This window comes from Phymastichus coffea, unplaced genomic scaffold (genome assembly GCF_024137745.1).
Source record: "Phymastichus coffea isolate CEN01 unplaced genomic scaffold, Cenicafe_Pcof_1.1 PCOF00031, whole genome shotgun sequence".
Taxonomy (NCBI): Eukaryota; Metazoa; Arthropoda; class Insecta; order Hymenoptera; family Eulophidae; genus Phymastichus; species Phymastichus coffea.
In genome coordinates, this window is record NW_026706842.1 from 2,985,116 (window position 1) to 3,006,674 (window position 21,559).

Consider the following 21,559-nt stretch of genomic DNA (forward strand, 5'->3'; position numbering starts at 1 on the left):
AATTTGCTCAGTCACGTGCCGCGAGAACGGAGAAAAAGCAGCTACAAATCACCAGCCGTCACAATCCGCCGATGGAAAATGACATCGAGCTCGAGAATAATAAAACACGGCTGGCTCCGCTTTCGCTTTTCATTCGCTATTTCGCAAACGCACGTAGCTATTGTCATAGTACAAGTGTTGTTTAAACGAGCTTTGATACACTTCGAAAAGCTTTCGGGTGGTAATCGACAGCAGTGGTCACGTAGTCGGCTTAAACAATCGCGCTCTTTCTTTCTCCCTTCACAACTGATCTTGTCCCGCAGCAGCGTCAATGCCAGATTGTACTAATATCTTTGGGTACTAATGTATTGCTTGCACGTCTCGGCAGCACGTCTTTGCTCAATTAGTCGGTACTATTCCAGCATTAGAATTAGCGAGCGAATGTGTATTTTTCCACTAAATGCCGTGTGCCGGCTCGGCGTGACTCAGGTGTGTATAAGTGTCGAACAACGGGTGTAATGAGGCGACTCATGCGTCCGATAAAATAGCTAAGCCCTTCCGCTTGAGCATGTGTTCCCAGGCCTCGTTGCATCCTGCTGTGAACAATAGATCGGATTTTCCATCGACCTTTTATATTGCAAAAACACGTCGAGATTGGCAGTATGATGCTGCTACTCGAACAAAACGTCAATCAGCAGATCTGAGCAGTTGCAAGGCTGTTTGTTGGGCGTTACGACCCGCGAATTAGCTACGTGGTGGTACGACAGGTCAGATTGTCGCTGAGAGGCTTTTCGTTATTCATGATTATATACTGGTTAATTAATTAATTCGTTCGTTTCCAGGAGCCGAAATTAAATGCAAAGCAAGCGACCAAAGTAAAATGAAAACTTTAATTAGGATTCGCCCGCCCGCGCGAGAGAGGATCCAGTTGCTTTTAGGACTTTGGATGGCTGTTGTTTTCAGACAAACATAAACTTCGAGAGCGTGGCGGTAAATATGTTTATACCAAAACTCATTCATAAGACGACGTATCTTCGCTGCCCTCCTCCCTATCTTTCTTTTATTTTCTCGCCATTTCCACACATTAAAATTTCGCCAAATTGTAGTTCCAATAATGCTATTAATTTTGTTTTCTTTTTAATCGTGCGCATCTCGAACTTCTCAACTGAACTTTGTCAAGTTGGCACGCTATATAGAAAATATACGAAATTGGTTGTTCGAGCTATATATAGATCATACACAGGAAGGAAAGAAGGAAGGAAGGAAGGAAGAACAGATGGATGGAAAAGAGACCAAGTCGAGTCACGTGGGAATCTGCGCAGTTCGACGAACTATAGGTGTGTATATATATGTTGGCTGATGCTAAGCAGGCGTGTGGTAGGAGACGCATGAACGTTTGTGGAATATGAGGCAGGCAGTTTGGGCAGAGCTTCGCATGCAACTATAGCCTTACATCTACGTTTGTACTTGTTCGTATGCGAGGCTAGTGAGAGCCTCGAGACACACTTTTGCACTCCTTAACTTAACTCGCTGTTCTGTGCTTTCAAAGGTATATTCACGTTTATCACTCGTTTTTAAATATGCACCTATCATGTGCGGTCGCTCTTACTAATTGCATCAATTCCATTTACTCCAGTTAATCACAGTAAAACTTCCCTTTATACTGTGTGTGTGTGTGTGTGTATGTGTGTATGTATCATTTAGAAAAGTTATCGATTTCCCAAGCGTGCCTCAATTGATCGACTACCATCATACGGCTGGCTGCCAATATAATCAATTTATTTAACACTTCTTACTAGCGCATTCTCTAGGATAGGCTTGCAAATGCCAGAGAAAATTTCTTTTCGATGTTTTATGGATGACTTCAACATCACTATGCTTAGTTTAGATCTGCATTATAAACAAAGATTTCAATGACCAAAGAAAGCTCGATCTGTGCGAGCTTTGACATTTCGACGATGAGATTTCGCGACGTGAGATAAAAGGACTTTTGTGTTCCGACCCTCTTGCCCCTCTCCCATTCCCTTCTCAGTCAATAAGATTTTTTCGCCTTTCCTGCCTCCTTCTTTTCTCGACAGTCAGATGCATTTAGCTTGTATCAAATCTAAGTAGCCTGAAACAATTCCTCGCTTCAGTCTATTTATCGACCGCCACATGAATCTTTAAATCCCCCTTCCTACACACCTTTCAAGAAAGATAAAATCTGACAGACGAATAGGTAGTGATAGATTCATGCATTATACATTCATAGACAGAGTCATCATCTAATATTGCAGTGATCTACGAAACGTTGTGAAATCACTTTTTTCATGAAAAAAGTAAGCGTAAACTTCTATAAAGTCATATTATTATTAAATTGCCAAGTGTTATTTAGAAGCAGAGAAGAGCCGCACTCCTCTATCGTTTGTACGTATAATTGATAGAACGCAATAATTGTACAACAGATACCACGGCGGTGACGATAGATGTGTGTGACAACTCTCTTCCACAAAAAGAAAAGGTTAAAAACTTCTTTCGGTTAACAATTTTGATCATCTGATCACTAACATTTTTCAACATGATTCTTGTTATAAATTTTATTGAATTAGATAAAATAATATATGAAAGATATAATATTGAATTAGATAGAATAATATATGAAAGAAAATCCGATTTTTTTACAGAACATCTTACATGAAGATATTCAAATATATTATACATGTATTATACATGCGCGTTGTTTTCAAAAATACGCTAGCTATAACATATTCGGCGGAAAGATTCTTGTCTTTAGTACCTTTTCAGCTTCGCATCACTCAAATCTACTTTGCCGCACTAGACTGGTAATGCACTATTGATGGGAAATAGTAACGATTTATTTCAATTGTGTTCATGAGAAAATCAGGAAGTCATGCGTATAGGTAAAACAAAACATAAAAGCCATTTACGAATGCTACAAATCGACATCTTATTGGATATAGTCTCGGGAGCTCCTGACAAGTCCACTCACCAGTCGGTCCACGACCGCGACCTTCGAAAACTGTCAAATACATTCTTAAAAGGAAGGTGAATTACCTTTCCTATGAATACAATTCTTTCTGTGTAATATTTTACGAGTTTAGCCAATGGTTATTTATCGCACAGTGTTTCAATACTTGAGCTGTAAATTTTCCATTGGATGCATGATTTACTAACAAGATGTCGAATCTCAGTTTCCCATAAATCACATCAACTGAGACGGCTGTTCATTATATAATTACAGTTAGTCAAAAGAATAGATAAAAAATAGTCATTTCAGATCTAATACAATAATCCTGAATTTAAAGCCTGGTAAGAGCTTGCGTTACAATTGCAACTAAAGTAATCCCGCAAGGCTTTGAAAGAAGAGAAAGCCAGAAGCTGCTGCGCTTTTTCAAGTCAAATTAAATCCCAATATTTTCTCTTTATCGCCAAGCGTAATTCGAAGACAGCATCCCATGTAATTATGCCACGCGACCTACACACCAAAATTAAACCAAAAAATTTTTCATCGAACAAAAAATTGCTGAACGTGCTCATTTAACATACTTGGAGTGTATTTTCGCAATAAAGTATTTTTCGAATATTTGCGTTGTAACAAGCACGAACAGGAAATACAAGAGATGCATGCAGCGTTTTATACAGAGTTTTTACATTGAAATATCCTGCAAATACCTTTATTACGTATCACGTATGGAGATCGATTGCACCTCTGATTCGATGTTTGCTTTTTCATTTGATTTGAGAAGGCGTGTTCGCGGTATCGATTCTCTCAGCGTTAGTTTTTTTTTCTCGACGTCGCTTGCAAGTAAAATAAATAAGTCAGGCTGTATTTTCATTTGTCAACTGTTGCGTGCGCATGACAACATGGTCTATTGATAAGCTTTCGAAGGACGCTGAGGATATAAAGAGAGGTATCTGTCGCTGTTGTTTGAAGAGCTGAAGACGAGTGTATTGAAACGAATATAATGAACGATTGTCTTTGCATGAAGCAACAGTGAAGATTGTTTAATTTCGTAAGCAAAAGTGTGAAAGCAAAAGGAAAACTTGAAGAAGAGAAGGGGAAAAGTAAAGGAGAGTGCAAGTAGGAAATTTACAGCAGCCGTGGGGGCAAAGTTTTTCAATTTGGCGAGAAATATGAGAAAATGCGTCTGGTTTTGGGGGAGGACGACTGGCCGTGGAGAGGCGAGCAAGTCGCGATGCTGTTGCCGCAGAAAGAGCGTGGAAAAACAAAAGCAATGACGTGGAGGCTATGAGCTATCGCTTTCGAGGAAATTTCATCAGCAGCGACATTAGAGACGCTCGCTGTACTCTGGCGCGTTATTGGCCTTCGGCCGCGAGGGATGCGCGCGGCGCAAGAAACAAAGACAGAGTACAATGGCTCGCGTCGGAGAAGGGCTCCAATTGCGAGAGCAATTCACTGTCCCTCTCTCAAAAAAGAAACAGGCGCAAATTAAACGTGTACGCGCGAGTCGTGTCGTTTGCCAGCTTTTGCGCTCCAAATCGCAAGCTCGACTGTAGAAAAGGGTTGGCGCTGCATAGAAAAATGGAAATAAAAACCTAAAAGAAGAAAAAAAAAGATTGCGGGCGCGGGAAGGCTGCAGTTGACTCACGAGTGCCGAGTAAAAGAGCGAGTGAGCGACGAATGAAAGGCCCATGGGCATCGGAGCGAAAGGGGCTGGTGCTACGCGAGTGCGCGCGAAAAGTAAGCTAGAAAGAAGGGAGAGAGCAAGGAAGCTCTGTGAAGACGCAGAGGAGCGAAAGCGCAGGGGAGTCCATCGGTGCATGACTAATGAGAATTAGCACTTTCTATCCTGCTGCGCCTCTTCCTTTTTCACCTCAAAAACGCAGTTAGTAACTTTCTTCGATCGACTATCTGCGACATTGCAACACACTCCATCTATATACACCGTCCCTCTCAATTACTCATCTCCAATAACATTTTCATTGTAACAATTGTCCATGGCAAAAAAAAAATACGGGTATTTTTTTTTCTATTTGCCTATGAATGACACAGTTAGTTTGGTGCTATCACGTCGTGTTTTGTCATGGGCTTTAATTGGTTAAGGTACTTGGGATATTATTTTATTTTTCAGCGAACATTATTTTTCAGCGAAACTTTCCTCTGCTTAAACGACATTTGTGAAAATACAAATTTATAATACTTCAATGTATCATACTCTGTCGAAAAAGTGTGTTTTGAAAGGCAAGAGTTGTTCTTTAAGATGCTGTCGTTAAATTTTTCAAAAAAAGTTTTCATAGAGTCATGAGGTGGAAAGCAGTAAAAACACTTGTTTTTGACGCTATTAAATTAAGATATCTCGAAAACTATGGAGGAATTCTAACCCTTAGATTCAGATTTAGTGCACTAAATCCTATCGGAAATACCTGGTCGGATCTCTGGAATATGCATAAAAATGTTTTTCAAAAGACAAAATTCTTTTCAAAATTTTTTTCTCTAGTATTTTCAAAGATTTCGTCTTTAAAAATTCTTTTTTCTCAACATATACATAATGCTTCATTGCCATAATTTTTTTCTGCTTTCACCTATAGTAAAAAATGCAAAAACAATTTTTTCAAGTAAAAAATGTTATTCAAAAACAAATTTCTAAAAATTAAAAAAAATTTTTTTTACTGTGTTACCGATGTTCTCTTGACAATAAAAACTTTCTCAATGATTTAACCATTCTAGCCGCCTTTGTTTAACGTATCAATTCAAAAACTAATTGAATAATATTGATATACCCCTTAAAATTCGACTGATTCTCTGTATGTGAATCTCGAAAATTTTATCTTTTTTGCAGCTTTTATCGTTAAAATACAGTTTCTTAATAACCACAAAATAGTTTTGTGTTCATAAGTACCCTAAAAACAGTTTTTTTTCAAAACTACCTCAAAATCAGTTTTTCCAAAACTACCTCAAAAAGTTTTTTCAAACTAATTTAGAACTATAATATATATTACATAAGTACTCGGGGTAGTTCATTACGAATTTCAAATGAGATTTCAAAAATTCAAGATGGCCGATTCAATATAGCTGACGGAAAATATCATATTCGGTGAAGTGAAAACTCGTTTTTTGAATTTTTAGGGTCGCTATTAATGAATATGATGTTAGATTCTAAAAATTCAACAAATACCATTCGTAACGTTCTACTATGCATTAGAGCAAAAAATAATTGGTCCGAGGTATACCATAAGGAATCATGAATAAAAGTTACCTCTACATAGCTCAAATTATTCAAAAGATGATCAAAATATAAAAAATGAATAAATTATTTATACTTACATATAAATATAAAAAAAAGTACAAAAAAATGAAAAAAAAAACAAAAAACAAAAAAAAACTGTCATAGATAGTCCCAAGCCCGTGTATTAAAAAAGGAAGGTGTTTCATAATGAGTTTCAAATTTATCAATTGAAATGTGGAAATCTGGCTTAAAATACGCAGTAAGAAGAATTCTTGCACATTTATGAAAGTCAACATGTTCTGTCTGTCATATTAGATCCGCCATTTTAAATTTGCAAATTCTGACTTCATTTTCATAATCCACGACCCCAAAAACCTTAACATAATAGGTTATGGTAATAACCAAATTACCATACGAGTTGCGTAACTGAAAGGGTTCGGGTTAAGGCTTTCGGATAGAGTCGGATAAATCCTAGTGTTATGAGAGGCAAGTTAATACTGGATTCACATCGCTTGAGTACTCTCTTTCAAAGATATCATGAACGGAATACTGATAAGCCAATCTATACTTCTAGCAACCACGATGTTTTATCGGATAAGTCATCGTAAAAATTATTTCTTAGTATAATTAGATGTACGAGTATTTTTGTGAATCCACACACGATGAAATCATATTGTTTCGTAATATTATTACATTAATTACTATGTTATGTTATGTTATCTTATATCTTATATGTTATTATCTTATGTTATACATAATATTATTATGTTATCTTGTGTTATAAGACCTGTAGGTTACTGTAAAATTATAATATATCATAGATTGATATATTTCATAAAAATCATTACCGGTACAACCAAACGTTGAATAAAAGTCAAGATGTCTGTCTAGGAAGTAATTTTTGTTAAACTATTATTAAACAGTAATGCGGCATGTTTTACGGTGTGTCCTCGTTAAATATCTCAGTCGTGGAGTTGTAAGTATGAGTAAAAGGTATAAGCGCATGAACAGGACAAGAGACATCTCTAAGATTTTATGTACGAATCCGCAGTCTCAAACGACGCGCGCATAACCACCTCTTGCTCTACTCGTTCTGCATTACGCGTCCTAGACGGATGGACGCCGTACCCAAGTATTACGGAATAAACTATTTATAAATTTCATTGTGTTCTATATGTCCAATAGAGGACGTCAATTAAAATCTGACATAGGCTAAGGTAAATCGATAAAAATATATAATTCTAAGTTAAGGTTAAGAAGACGACGGAACAATATTAAGCTTCGGAAAAAACCATTATACTCTAAAAATTTGCAATTTGTATGAAATATCTCAGTTATTACGCAATTATACATTATACTAGTTGGAATCACCTTCAGTATTGTAAAACTAAATATTGAGCTAGATAACGAAATTTCCGATATAATTGGTGGTTCAGATTTCACCTCGAGGACGTTGCCCTGTTTTGTTAAATGACAACAGAATATGATGAAAATCAAGAATATTAAAGTTGAGAGTGTTTTGAACTTGCCGTAATTTTTTCAATGTATGTATAATACAAAATGCGTAGAAATTCGGAGTTGATAATGTTACGATTAACATGCGCTCTTATGGAAAAAAATTCTATAACAAAAAGAAAAACTATGATATAAATAACACACATAAATAAGTTTAGATAAATTAGTAGAAAAACATTAACGGAATAATATTACAAAGTTTGAACATACTTTATAATACCTTTGACAGAAATATTATTTAGAAACGACTTGCGGAGAGGTTATGTTCAATCTAATTCAGTACTTTTCTGATACAATATGACTTCTCATATTATATTTTGCATTTTTTAATTAGTAAAACAAGCGGCATTGAGTTTATTTTCAAGTAAGCTTTCTTCTTCATAATGTTTTTCGCCTTATCAAAATTCAACTTTGTATCGGCAAAGTAGTGCGCTACGGTGATCCAAGGTAATGTCCTCAAGGGTCACTCTACTTTTCCATAGATATACGAATGAATGTAAATTAATTTGCTTGAAGGTTTAAAGAAAAACATGGGTGATAGTCTTTACCGATTGAAATGCTAAGAAATCAATTTTAGATCATTCAGTCTATTAGTTTCTTTAAAAATAAATGCTTGAAAATGATGTTTGAAAAATAATACTAATGTCCTTTTTCATTTGTCAAGTCTCGTAAGCAAATTTCCAAACCTAAATAATATTATTTTTGAAACAACATTTTTAAACATTTATTTTTGAAGAAACTAATACACACTGAACGATCCAAAATTTATTGTAGGTACTTAGATTAGTAAAAACTACCAACCTATGTATTTTTTAGGTTGATAGCACTATACGCAGTTAAATCTTGGAGTAAAGTCACCCCATCAATTTACATTAGTTTGTATATTTACGGAAGGACAGGGAGGGGAGGAGGGGTCTTTAAACTGTAAATCCAGCAATGCTGTATGTAAAAAATCAATCTGTCATGTCATGCAAACCGCCTTGGTACATATTGTGATCATTATTCAGTGTTTTATACTTTATTCTACAAGAGTGTCGGAGAACTTAAAGCTTGTTCAGCATACTCGTATAATGTAATACAACAATACATTAGGATGTATGAGACTCAAGTAGCCCATTATTATTTCACGGCGTGATAGTGATATTAACGCCTGAGTGCAAGCAAGGTATCAAGCGTTTTTTTAAATACCCCTAGAATACAACATCCTTTGAAATTTAAATAGAACACAGTACTCTACTTTACTACAAATGCAATTTCTTGTGAAGTATTTTATGTCAAAAAGTTTTTTATGTTTTTTATCAAGTAAACTAGTACGTAAAAAGTATATTTCAAAATGTATGATAAGTCTACTGCAAATGTACAGTAAAGTATAAAGTTAAAAATTTTTTTTACTTGAATTGATTCCTGAATTCTATTAAAACAACAAATAAGATTGCACGATTGTAAAAATTAATTGAAATATTTAGAAATCTATAATGAATGTTAGAACTAACATTGGCTAATTTGTTTATTCGTAACTAAACTTCAGTAAAGAGCAAAGAATTTCAATTGATATCATTGTCTCGGCATGAGTCAGTAATAACTTTAAGATTAAGACAGGCTCGCGTTAGCTCAGTGGATAAATCTGAGTTTGATTTCTGGTGGTTATCAACGGCTTTTTTTTAAACTAAAATTTGGTGGCTTGCAACCTACCTTAAACAGTAGGCTCAGTAAATGGAGGGAGGGGGATTGGCGTCTACCGACTATCTCTATAAAAGCATTTACGCCAGGAACTAAGTAGATGCGCAGAGTAAAAAGGGATATTAAATCTATACTACGCTGGTGAATCAGGTACTTCTAAAAGCTCGAGTAGAGTACATGGTGAACGAGTGCATTATTCTTCTCGTAATCTTCGATGAAAATGTCTTAAAATGCTATTTTGAAGTTTCAATGATTAATTTAATCAATTCATAATAATCCCATACCAACCGTACTAATACAACATATTCATCGCCCGTATCCTACAATCATCCTTTACGAACGTATACAACACATGTACTACCAAAGAATATATTACTATTTTTCAGTTAATAATTTTTATCAGTTATGTAGAGTGCCGGGGTAAAGTCATGATAATTTATATAATTTTTAGCTTTCCTACGTTATAGAGCAATAATAGGGCAAAAGATACTCCACTTTCTGGATATAAATTTTGGTTGTGTGCTTTATAGGAGCTGGGCATAGGGGATCTTGAATTATTCATGATGAAATGCTAGAATTGAAAGAAACTGAGGTCGTAACTAATGATTTAAGAGAACTTATATTTTTTAGTACCGATTGTTCATAAGAGGACCCACATCGGAGGTGTTCAACGCAATAAGCTGCGACTGTAGCAAAGAACGTGAAGATACGAAATATAGGTATAGTAATACGATAGTCAAAAGAGCGTATCTCATCATGTACTGACACTGAATCACGGCTCATTTTTATCAGAATAGCCGCGGCGCATTGAGACATTATTCACTAGATAATTTTCATTTCCAGCAGTCAATTTCAACAGATAGCGCAAACATGGTCACGTGATACGGTCGCGAACGAGGAGAAGGACTTGAAACACTGAAAGTGAGGAAAACATTGTATGTATTGGCCACGCGCACAGAGCTGCAGTTTACGGCTGATTCACAGCACCCGATCGAATGAATGTTTAGAACCGAGCAAAAGATAAGTCGTCGACAACGGATGCTAGGCTGGTTAGTAGGTGGCGCGCCGTAAGCGCGAGAATGATTCACACGGAACGAGGCGGGCGGTCAGCCGACAACGCGCCGAGAGCCCATAGGGAGGGGGGGGGGGGAGGACTGGTCGGCCTCGCCGCTCGTCGACCACGAGACGCGTGTAGCCAATGCATGTCTCCGCGGCCAAGGCAGGCTCGGCACCTTGTAGCGAAGTGGCCGAGCGATAAGCACGCCTCGCGGCCCGGCTCGCGGTAGCGCAACGCTGCAGTGCTGCCGCGCGCCTCAAAATCGCGAGGCGCGATAGACGCACGCGAGTTGGCATCGGCCGTGCCAGGCCAGAGAGACGAGCAGGCGCGACACAACAGATCGATGAGATCGGCGGTATATTCACGCTGGCGCTTTGTCGTGCGGAGAGCAGGCCCGCGCCCTGCGCTCCCAACGAGAATAGCGAGCTGCTCGAAGGGTATCTAGAAAGAGAGAGGAGAGCTGGCAACGTCTGGATTGAGTCATGGCCGACTAGAGCTCTCCAGCAGCCGACGAGTCTGTTCGCGTCCACGCCGACGTGGTCGTCGTTGCTGTTGTTGGTCTCGGCGATGCTAATTGCAAACGATAAAGCTGAAAATTGCCGAGAGAAAGCAGGCAGCTCGGTGTTGCGCGAGAGCGAGAGAGAAGAAGGCGTGCCTCGAGCGCCGCGAGAAAATCAGAGCGTGAAATGGAGTTGACCACAGCTCAGCGACTAGCGCGCAGTCGGCGATCCATCGGCCGAGGCGAGCCGACTCGCGAGCGAGCGGGCGAGCGCGGAGAGGGGATCGCTTAAAGAGCAGAGCTCGCCGAGCGCGCAGAGGCCAAAGACCGGCGCCGCGGCTTGAACTTGAATCAGCGCGCCTCCGCAGCCGCGAACACACTCGCGCGCTCGCTCGGCAGCTGCGAGACCGCTCCATGGCTCGCCTCGTCCGCGTCCCGATTTCGCGTACGCGAGCATCGGCGGTGACGCCAATTTCATCAAGCTGGTCTGCTGGATCAGCGCCCTCCCCCGTCCCTCCATTCAGTGCTTTCCAATCCGCCGCACTCCTAGAAGATCTGCGCACATCCGCGTAGCGCGGCGTCGAGCATTTTTTTCAGCATTTTCAAACGACGGCATCGACTTTCACATCGATCGCCAAAGCTCGATATAAATATAGAGCCCGTCGCCGGCTTATCTGTCCGATATCATCGTATATCTGACCATCAGTCGCATATGAAGTTGATAAGCCGGATAGTGTTTCGATTCGCTTTCAGTTCACCTTCCGCAGCAGCAAAGTCTCTTTTGAACATAACTGATACATTCCACTTCCTTTGCAGTTGCAATCTATCGACGCCAACAAATTATTGATTTTTCCAGTAGAGTAGACCGATAATTAACGAATAATACGTTTGATTAGATTCATACATTTTTCCAGTCGGTGCAATCACCACTGAATTTCCCAGAACAGGAAATATTCAATTATAGCCTCGCTTTCAATTTGCTACCAAATTAAGTGATTCAGCTATTCATTTAAAAAATATGTTATTCGTAATTATTTCTCGGAGAACATAACTACTTTTTAAGCGTGATAAAGACTATTTATTTTTGGTCAGAATGACTCTTGCAGTTTTTTTATTTTCTGACATAGAAGACTCACTCTAATTACTGTTAGCATTAACAATGAGTTATTTTTATTGATTTTCATATCTTTTATCAAATATCTACGGATTGATTCTGTCGAGATATTTTGACGAATGACGTGGTTCCTTTTACTTTTGCAAGGCTATACGGAAGTTCAAGCATTGCTCAGTGCCCGTATACTGTGAACTCATCGCGCATAGGCGGCTAAAAGCCTGAAAATATAATTAGAAAGCTCAAACTACCGTGAATACTTGATATTCCATCGAATCTCTTTCAATCTGGTCTGGCCGAAGAAAGAGTATTCATCTGAAAATAACACACTAATAATACTTATTATGCAGTACAAGGTTTTGTATCTACCCATAAAAATTGTCATCTTAAAAAAAATCAATCGACATAAATTTATTGGCAGTATTCAATTCATAATAACAACATTTGTTAATTCATGATAACAACATTTGTACATTGGAAATATAAAGAAGGATTTAAATATATCCAAGATCATACTCGTGCAGCAAGAACAGAAAACATTCAAGTGGAAAGTGTAAGAAGCATTAAACGCGTTTTATTTTAAGGCTGTAAATGCAAGTACAGGCACTGATGAATGAATCCTTGGTGAGTAAGCGCACGCTATACTATATACGCAGCTGCGTGTACATTATGTGCGTGACGGAATCCTCGAAGCAGTGTGAGAAACGGAGCAACTCATGCTCTACTTCACTGTTCGATCTGTGCATATGTATAGGTAAAATATGCGCTCCGTAATACCGATAGAATGATACACTGACGAAATGCTGCGGTTGGTTGGTCAATTTCCTATTTACAACAAAACTATGAGTTCTTTTCTACGCGGCCTTTCCTAAAAAAATATAGTTATCGGACCCAAAGCGAGTTTTTCTACAATTTTCGCGCTAAATCAACAGATATTTTTTCTTCTATCGCCAGAAGGTAACGGTATTAACAACAATGTAGACACTCAGGCGCGTGGATGGAAGCCAAAAAATTAATTGTCTTGAGCGATCGATGTTGAGTGTTGGCAGTAGCAGAGTGCGAAACCAAAACAAAAATTGAAGAAAAAAGAAGTGAAGGAACGCGAGGCTTTGTTGCAGACTATTCTCGTAGGGTGGCTACAAGCGCAGGAGAATAAGATACGAGTATAACTCACCGCCATAAAAGGTCCTGTTGAGACTCACTGCAACAACAGCAGCAGAACAGCAGCACAGTACTCGACAACCTGCTCTCATCCACAAGGCAAAATCAACGAAACACGAAAGAGTGAGCACGTACGACAAGCGACAGAGTAATATACCTATACACCAACTATACACTTGCACTCAATACAACACATAGAATTGCACTCGTTGGCGTGGACAAAAACAAAAATAACCGGCAGAACAAGGCGGCTTAATACAAAGTGGCACTCGTCGATTTTCGCCCACACTCAAGCTAGCACAGTAAACAACAGTCGAGCAAATCCCAGCATAGCTCGCAAAAAAAAAAAAAACACTGTAGTTAAAACTGGCAGTCGAAACTCGGGTGCGCATGCAGTCGGCCGAAAAATCCGCCGAAAAAGCAGCCAGCGAGCTACGAACAAAGGACGAGGATGTGAGCGGCGCAAAGTTGCGCGCGTTATACAGTACGTTGGTCCTCGATCAGCGATCCCGAGGAGAAAGAGGGAGAGCGAGGTCGAGTTTGAATAAGAGTTTGGCGAACGCTGCTGCAGCAGCAGCAGCAGCAGCAGGACGACACCGAGCTCCGCTCTCCTCGCGCGGCAATCACGTGGCGTCGGACGCGGTTTGTCAATGGCAGGCAGGTCCCGGACTCCTCAAATAGTCCTAACCTCTCGGTTGATCGTGCAGAGAGTTAACGTAGAGACAACCTCGGCATTTAGTTTCACGGACAGCGTTCGCTCGCGGGACGAACAATGCCGCAACACACATAGAGCGAGAAACAACAACGGCGCAGCACCTGTTGAATCGTAACCACTGTTAGCTCGTAGCTGGCGAACGAGTTGCAGCAGCCTGGCAATCAGTAGCCAAGTAGCCAACGCAGCCACAGCATACTCTGCTAGCCTCGGTCCTGCCCCTCTCTCTCTCTGCAGCAGCAGCGGACTAACGTTGCGCGCCAGAAAAGTCCGATCGCCGCCAGGCGCGACTCTAGCGCGGGAGAGCGAGAGAGAAAGACGGCCTACACTCGAGACTGTGGCACGCGGAACCGACTCCAGCAAACTGACAGTCGAGAGCTGCCGACAGCGCTGACTCGCCGAAGGCGCGCGCCCTCTGCTGGCTCTCCTCGCTCGCCCCTGCGCTGCGCCTGCCGTAAGCCGTTCGACGCTCTGCCTAACCCATGCCTATACCTATACATACTGCCAGCTTCTTATTCTAACGGATCCTCTCAATTCCCTGTGATCAAAGCAATTCTGCAACGCTTGCTCGGCGCTGCGTATTTTACATTCGAGCACATTATCCATCATCTCAATCTGCCGACTTGCTTTCATATCGCCATAGACGCTGGCCACTGCTTCATTCTCAACATTTGCATATCCGCTTGTAGTAGTATGTATTCGCTAAATTGCAAAAGGCAATCAGCTTTGGGAAACTTGCTGGCATCATTCCTCATCGCTTCTTTACGGGAGATTTTTACAAGATCTAATCATCGTGTCGTCAATCATACCTTTTGCTACGTGTAATGAAGACGTTTTCCAATAAAAACATTTTTCAAATAGCTATTTTTCGTATTAAAGCGCGACATGAATTTTCAAAGGCCTACGAAAAACTGTTCTCCGCAAGCTTATACGCGGCTACATCAACTCCAAATTTTATGCTATGTAATTTAAGTTTTTTTACCCGAGGTAAGGCTGAACAAGCTCGGTTGCATCAGGTGCCAAGAGCTCATTTTGAAAAGTATTTTTATACTTTTTTTTTTCGCGGATCTGCTCGTTCCTCGTAGGTACATCTGCTGCTCTTTTTTGATGTTAAATACTCGTACGAAGGTATAGAATTGGTAGACGCGCAACGCGCAACTTTTCCACACAGCTATAGCGACAGCGTGCCGGGCAAAAAGTTGTGCAGCATAGTGCGCATTCCTTATTTAATGAGCACAACGATATAATCATGAAACTTGCAGGGGGTGTTGGAGCGGAGCGAGTCGTTGGCTAATATAGAAGCGAGAGACAGGAGTGATCCGCGGATGACACGGCACAGAATGCAGACCGCGGCGAGCAGCGAGAAGACGCGCATAAAGGGTAGCAGGCCACGAGGGGCGCCTCAGCATCCGAACAGCCCGTCAGCGCGCCAGAGAAAAATGAGACGGAGCGTGCGAGCGCTGGGTCTTTGTCTCTTTGCCGAGCAATCTACGTGGTCAATAAATTATGCGAGCGCCTATTCGCTTCTTCCTCCCTCTTGTTCGTTCTTGTCGCTTCATATTTCGGCCGATAAACGCCCGAGAGACTCCCATCAATATTGCCTCCGCTCTAACAACTTGCGAGGGCCTAATCATCTAATAATTCTCTCGTGTCAGGCTAGTGTATTATTCTCCTTTTGCAACGCACAGATTCACAGCCCATCCACGTTCATTGCAATTCTTGGCCCGATAGCGCGCTGTCACGAAGTTATTTACAGCGGCGACGCCGGCGACCTTAAGCCAGCAGCTGCGGTTTAATCGTCAATCAAGATTTTCGTTGATAGCTATAACAGCCGGACATACAAGTGCGATGATTGCAGCGAAAGCAAGAAGAATGCTCGCAGGAAAAGCTCGAGGAGCGGAGGCCGAGATGGAGAAAAACTGGATTATTCCGAGGAGGCTTTCGGCCGATTGAGAGAGCGCCGGAGAGAAGTCAATCTGGAACAATATGCGGGCGTGGTGAGAGGCAGAGGCAGCCGCAGCCGTAGCCGCAGCCGCAGCTGGCCGCATTGAATTTTTATCCTCCGTAACAAGCGGCCACCGATAAACAGCCTTTATTAGCGTCAATCGACTTGAATTACGCTTTATTCGCCGCCTCCGTGAAGCCCCCTTGTGCGACTTCCCATCTATCCGCTTTCTATGCTCGACGACTCTGCCGTCCAGATTGCGGAGCTCCGGAGAGAGATGCCCCGCGTTGTACGTGCTTGAGTGTTGATTCTCAGCTTCTAGTGCGCTCTGATTTACTTTTCTTTTTTCTCCATACTTGTCCCTCTTTCGCGCAATTTTTTACCAAGCTCAGTCTACTCGCTCAAACTACCCTATGTTTAGCTTTCTGCTCCTTCACTCGAGCTCGGAGAAACTGTGCTGTTATCGTTGTATTCTTCGCGCTACGACAAACGCCCATCTGCTAAGTAAGCGATCGAGCTTAACTTAGGCCTAGCCAGAGAAATGACAAGTTTGGCCTAGCTCTTGCGATTCTCCGAAAACAAACGCGTCTACTCGATTTCGCTTTACTGACAATTCGTAATCAACAATGCTGCAAACTTTCACTCTCTTGCTCAGGCTTTCGTGTTTTCTTCTCAAACATCTGCGATACGTCGCAATGCACAGATGCATTTCATTAAAACGTGCAACATATTGATGGGCATAATCTTTACTTTCTCACTATAACGTGGGCTTCATGTTATGAATGTCTTATTTTCTCTGTGAGCCAGTGAACAACGCATATTTGCCCTCTCTATTTGAAAGAATACACCATTTGGAAGAATTGCTTGGTCTTACTGTGCGCTTAGTACAAGAAAATCACTTTTTCATACGTGTACGCGCTTAACGGAAATTCAATTGATCATATGAACGCAGTGTGCAGTTCAAACAAACACAAATGTAATAATCATATGAATGGACATTTGTAACATCCAGATAAAGGCTTTTATGCACGTATCATTTTCCAAAATCTATCTTGTGATATTATGAGGATAATAGCCTGATAATGTGTAATATACATTATGCAAACGTGCTGTTTGCGTTACTAAAAAATATCTAGATCGAATTATAAAACAGTACCCTGCTCATAATATTGCTCAACATTTCAATAAATTTTACGTTCGGTAATCATCGCACTATGCGTAATGGCCAACAGTAACGGATTTCCGATCACGATATTGCATCATAAGCAGAAATCAAATATAACGCTGCAATTTATTAGCTTCAAAGTTAACCGTAAAATTACTTTAACCATCAACAATAACTGTTATAAAATACATCAAATCAAGGGTATCAGCATAGAATTTTCAAAGCTGCAGGCCTCCAAATGTGAATATATTGTTGGAGATCTCACAGCGAGCGATATCCGATGCTTTTGCTGGATCTCCCTTGCTATTATTCGACCCGTGCAAAATCAAGGCGTTTGTATTCGTAGTCTCATTGTCGTGATCGATACTTGCTTTTTATTTATTAACTATGTCTCTTTTCTAATTTATCCTTCTTCGTTACGAAAAACTAAAAATTTATTGAATTACATCACTTTGCTCATATTTGTCTGAGGTCAACTGAAAGCGAATCTGATGCTTGTTGGTTAGGTATAAAAGGTAAAAGGAAAAGAATCAGGAGAAGACTAATCGTAAATTTATCGCTGTCAAACGGGCAAATTAATTAAATAATGCAGTCGATAACAAAGTTAACCTTTTACAACAATCAATATCCAGAAATCAATTAGCTATAATCTATCGTTCTATAATTTCAAGTTTGCACGAATACCGTTTGATGATATTTTGTCGAGTTTAGCAACATTTATTCTGGAATGTTCAGTGAATATGTGCATTGCTATTTTAAAAATAAACATTTATACAAACATGAACTAATTAATGAATTATTTGTTATGCCTGTTGTCTACTTTTTAATTAATGTGTGTAACACTGTCGGTTTATATGTTCAAAATGATAGAAACGTCGCACAGAGCGGATACTCTCTTTCTATACCGATACAGTGACGTGAATGAGACAAGCTTGAAAAATTACTCTTGCTTTGCTGTCGGTATAAGTGTTTTCATTAAGCGACACTTTGTAATTTAGGTTCTTTTACGGGAACTTCATTAAAACTATCAATTTTCGTTAAATGAAATAAAGATTGAAGATTATAGTAATACAAGAAGTTGCAAAAATTGATTTGAATGAAAGACACAGGTTGGATGAATTTAATTTCGCGCCCAGATAAAATTGGTCGAGGACCAAATTAACTTAAAAGAGGGAAAAACTTAATTGTTCGATGAAATGAACTGAGTGGTGCTCGAGGAATTATAAAATAAAACTTGCTCGTGAGAGGAACGGAGTGACGATTTGTAGCATTTTATGAGGAAGTAAAAGCTGGCGTGTGTTTTCAATGCTTGCTGCAAATAAGAGAAGAAGCGGAAAGAGCCGAAGTGAAGTCTAAAGTGTGTATCGCGGAAGCGTTGGCGAGGTTAAGGCGGTCGATTGCCGATAAGGGCGAAGAAACGCTCTGGCTTGTAGCAGACGTAGAAAGAGTATAGTTAGCGGAATAGTGAAGAACAAAGGTGGCCGCGGCAAGCGGCTGCGCGCGCGCGCGCGAGCAAACGGCGGCGAACTGCCTGCATTGGCACGAGGCCAGGACACATTGATAACGAGGAAAGGCCAACAAATTCCGCTAAAACAGATAGAAAAGCTCTTAGAGAGAGTGCTAGAGGCTAAAGCGGCGCTGTCGTTGGCTGCTTTTCTTACGTGCTATCCCGTAATTCACCTAACGCTGCGACGCGCCGACGCCCAGCTCATTCTTTAGCTCGCAATTTATCAGACTTGCAACTCTCTTCTCTTCTCCCGTTCTTCGCTCTCCTGTTCGCTTCTCTGTACTCGCGCGTCCTATACGCCTCGCCACCGTTCAGTTCACGTCTCGAGCTTCGTGGCCTCGCAATAAACTTGTAAACTTGTAAACACCTTACACTTCATGGAAATCTATCATATTTTGTAAACGTGCACATTTTTAAGTGAACTGTCACATGTTAGCGCGCATCAATTTATGATTTATTGTAATGCACTAATGTTCTTCTATAATCAACTTGGGTTTTGCACAAATTGCCTGAATATTTGTAATCTACAGGCAGATCGAACGTCATTAGTTATTCGAATAAAATTTGAAAAATTCATTTCGGAGTGTCAAGGAACTTTCAATTATTCTAGTAATTTTTAATCAATACATCAGTTCCCAGAATAAATTGACGTTCTTATAGGTACTTTTCTTTAAAAATCACGAGATGGACTGCTTCGCTAATATTACAGATCTCGTCTCTTCGCATTACTGAATTTATTAATTTTTTCATTTAATCGCACACGCCATTTTTATATGCCAAAATACATTAATGGGTGCCACACAGATGTAATAACGTTTTTTTCAATCAGCGTACTTGAGATGTGCGTACGTAAATTGGGTACCAGCATTTGTAATCTAATTTGGGTGAAAGCAATAGTATGGGCGAATCCGGAGTTACGTTACGCTAATCACGTAACCTCGTAGCCAGTAATGTCATTACAGACTTTTCCAAAGTTTATGATAATACGTCAATCAATGACTGGTTAGTTGCAAGAAAAAAATTGTTGTCATCCATATAATATTTTTACGATTTAATTTCTGCCACAGTGGATCTAAAGCATCGGAGCAGTTGTTGTATGTGCTGTTTGAATTAGACATTGTTCTTTTACGTTTCTGTTGGTTACTGTTAAATATTTTGACGTAGGATCAATATTTAAATGTTTACGTTCGATTCATAATAATAAAATATTTATTATCAATAATCTAATGATTTGTTAAATACAATTTGGTTACGTTTTATCTTATTTGAGTCACTACGAGATGCGTTCGCTCGCTGGCAACGTGGCAGACAGACTAAACTGCTCACGCTCTATTTACATATTATATACGTCTCTAAGAGCGTATCCTCATACTCATACTCGCTTGTATACAATATTTAGATACTCTCTTTATACAGCATACACAATTACTTCAAAACTAACAGTTACTATTCCTTTCGTTATTTTCAGTTTGTATATAACACGTCTTTTTTATAATATTCAGTGATGAACTAAGTTTATTAAATGTAATTTTATGTGAAACTGTTCTTGTCATTCATTGTACAAGTAAAATTAAATACACGTAACCGCCGGTTATTCGACTGGCAGATAAAACAACTTTTGAAGTGAGAGAAAAGACGTTTATTGCCTGCCGTAAATCGATATAATTGCCAGGATTGTGAATAGAATTTATTTGCCGAGTTGAAGGCCTATATCAATTCAATTCTTTTTTTCAGATGCAAAATTGCAAAATCAATACAAGCGTAACATGAAACGAGCCACTGTTACCGCCGGTTAAAACTTCCTATGTATTCAATATCTTTTAAATAGCACGTCTATTTCAGCTCGCTTTGGTAAAGCTTATTCATGCTTATGATGTTGGCCTTTTGATGGCACAAACAGATGAGTAGTGGCTTTTATTGATATAATTTATCTTTTTGAGGGAGACTACTGTAGAAAATGTACAAGCTAAATTTCTAGAAAGTAACGTCGTAACATAATGGTCGTTACGTAATGGCCTTACTCGCAACTTCACTAAAAAAATTTTCGACATGATGTCATCACAAGTAACGCTGTTACTCGAGTAACAACACTAACAACCGACAACGTTACCTGTAATGACGTTGTTAATGACAGTCATACTTTCGCAAGGGCAAGCTCAGGTAGTCAGGCGGAGCCCGCGCGATATAAAATTTTTTAGAGTAAAATCAATAGTAGACGCTGTGCTCATTCTTTACCTATATAGCCGACTTGTTTTACGCTTGGCCGATTATGAGCTATATTTTGGTAAAATAAATAGGGTAGTTTGACTTAACTGATGGTTTTTGGTCTATAAAATGGCTGCGCTGGTGAACTGTGAGAAGTAGTGTGTTGAACCTTTAGACTTGCCTTTCGATTCGTTGTCTTCTGCATCTCTTGGCACGAATAAAAGTATCGCTTCGATTTCATACGAGTTTTTTTTAACCCTCACTTACAATATTTTTTATGTCTGGTAGCTTAATTATTCACTTTTTTAAAGGAGTTTGAATATCTTTCGATGGAATAAGTTTTCTATTTATTCTGTTATTGAAGCTATAGTTAGAACTTTTATGATTTTTTTTTGTGCGAGCGCCTTCTTTATATAAACTTTATCGTTGTTAAGACAAAATATCTCATCTCCATTTTCTATAATTGGCAAGATTAATAAATACAACTAATTATGATACTATGCTTACTTCTGTGGAATTATGATATATGGAATTCAAGTGTAGGGTAGTACTTGAATAACTACGATACACCGACTAAAGTAAAAAGAGATTTATGGTCGAAAACTACCCTTTAAGGTTGGAGTAAATTTTTATTTTGGATTAAATCGTTTGCACGCATTATTTTCAAAAATATATATAACAACTTTATCTTATGAGAAATAAGTACTTGCCATTAGCATTAATGAACAAAACTATATATAGAAAAGCTCAAATTACAAGACGAAGATAGAATACTTACTGGAGGACTCTGCTGAAATCATGCAAAGTTTTACGGTATTATATAATTTACTTATTG

At 39.5% G+C, this 21,559-nt stretch overlaps 1 protein-coding gene across 3 annotated transcripts in view; it reads right to left on the reverse strand.

Moving 5' to 3' along the window:
• LOC131663155 (uncharacterized) overlaps positions 1-14,244 on the reverse strand; it is a 243,505-nt gene extending 229,261 nt beyond the window's left edge. For 2 of the 3 annotated variants that reach the window (XM_058933327.1, XM_058933324.1), the window contains exon 1: positions 14,007-14,244. The gene's annotated coding sequence lies outside the window, so the exon portion shown is untranslated. Of the gene's footprint in view, positions 1-13,203; positions 13,228-14,006 lie in introns of those variants that run through there. The other variant, XM_058933325.1, reaches the window with a different exon arrangement.
• Between the last annotated feature and the right edge of the window lie 7,315 nt (positions 14,245-21,559).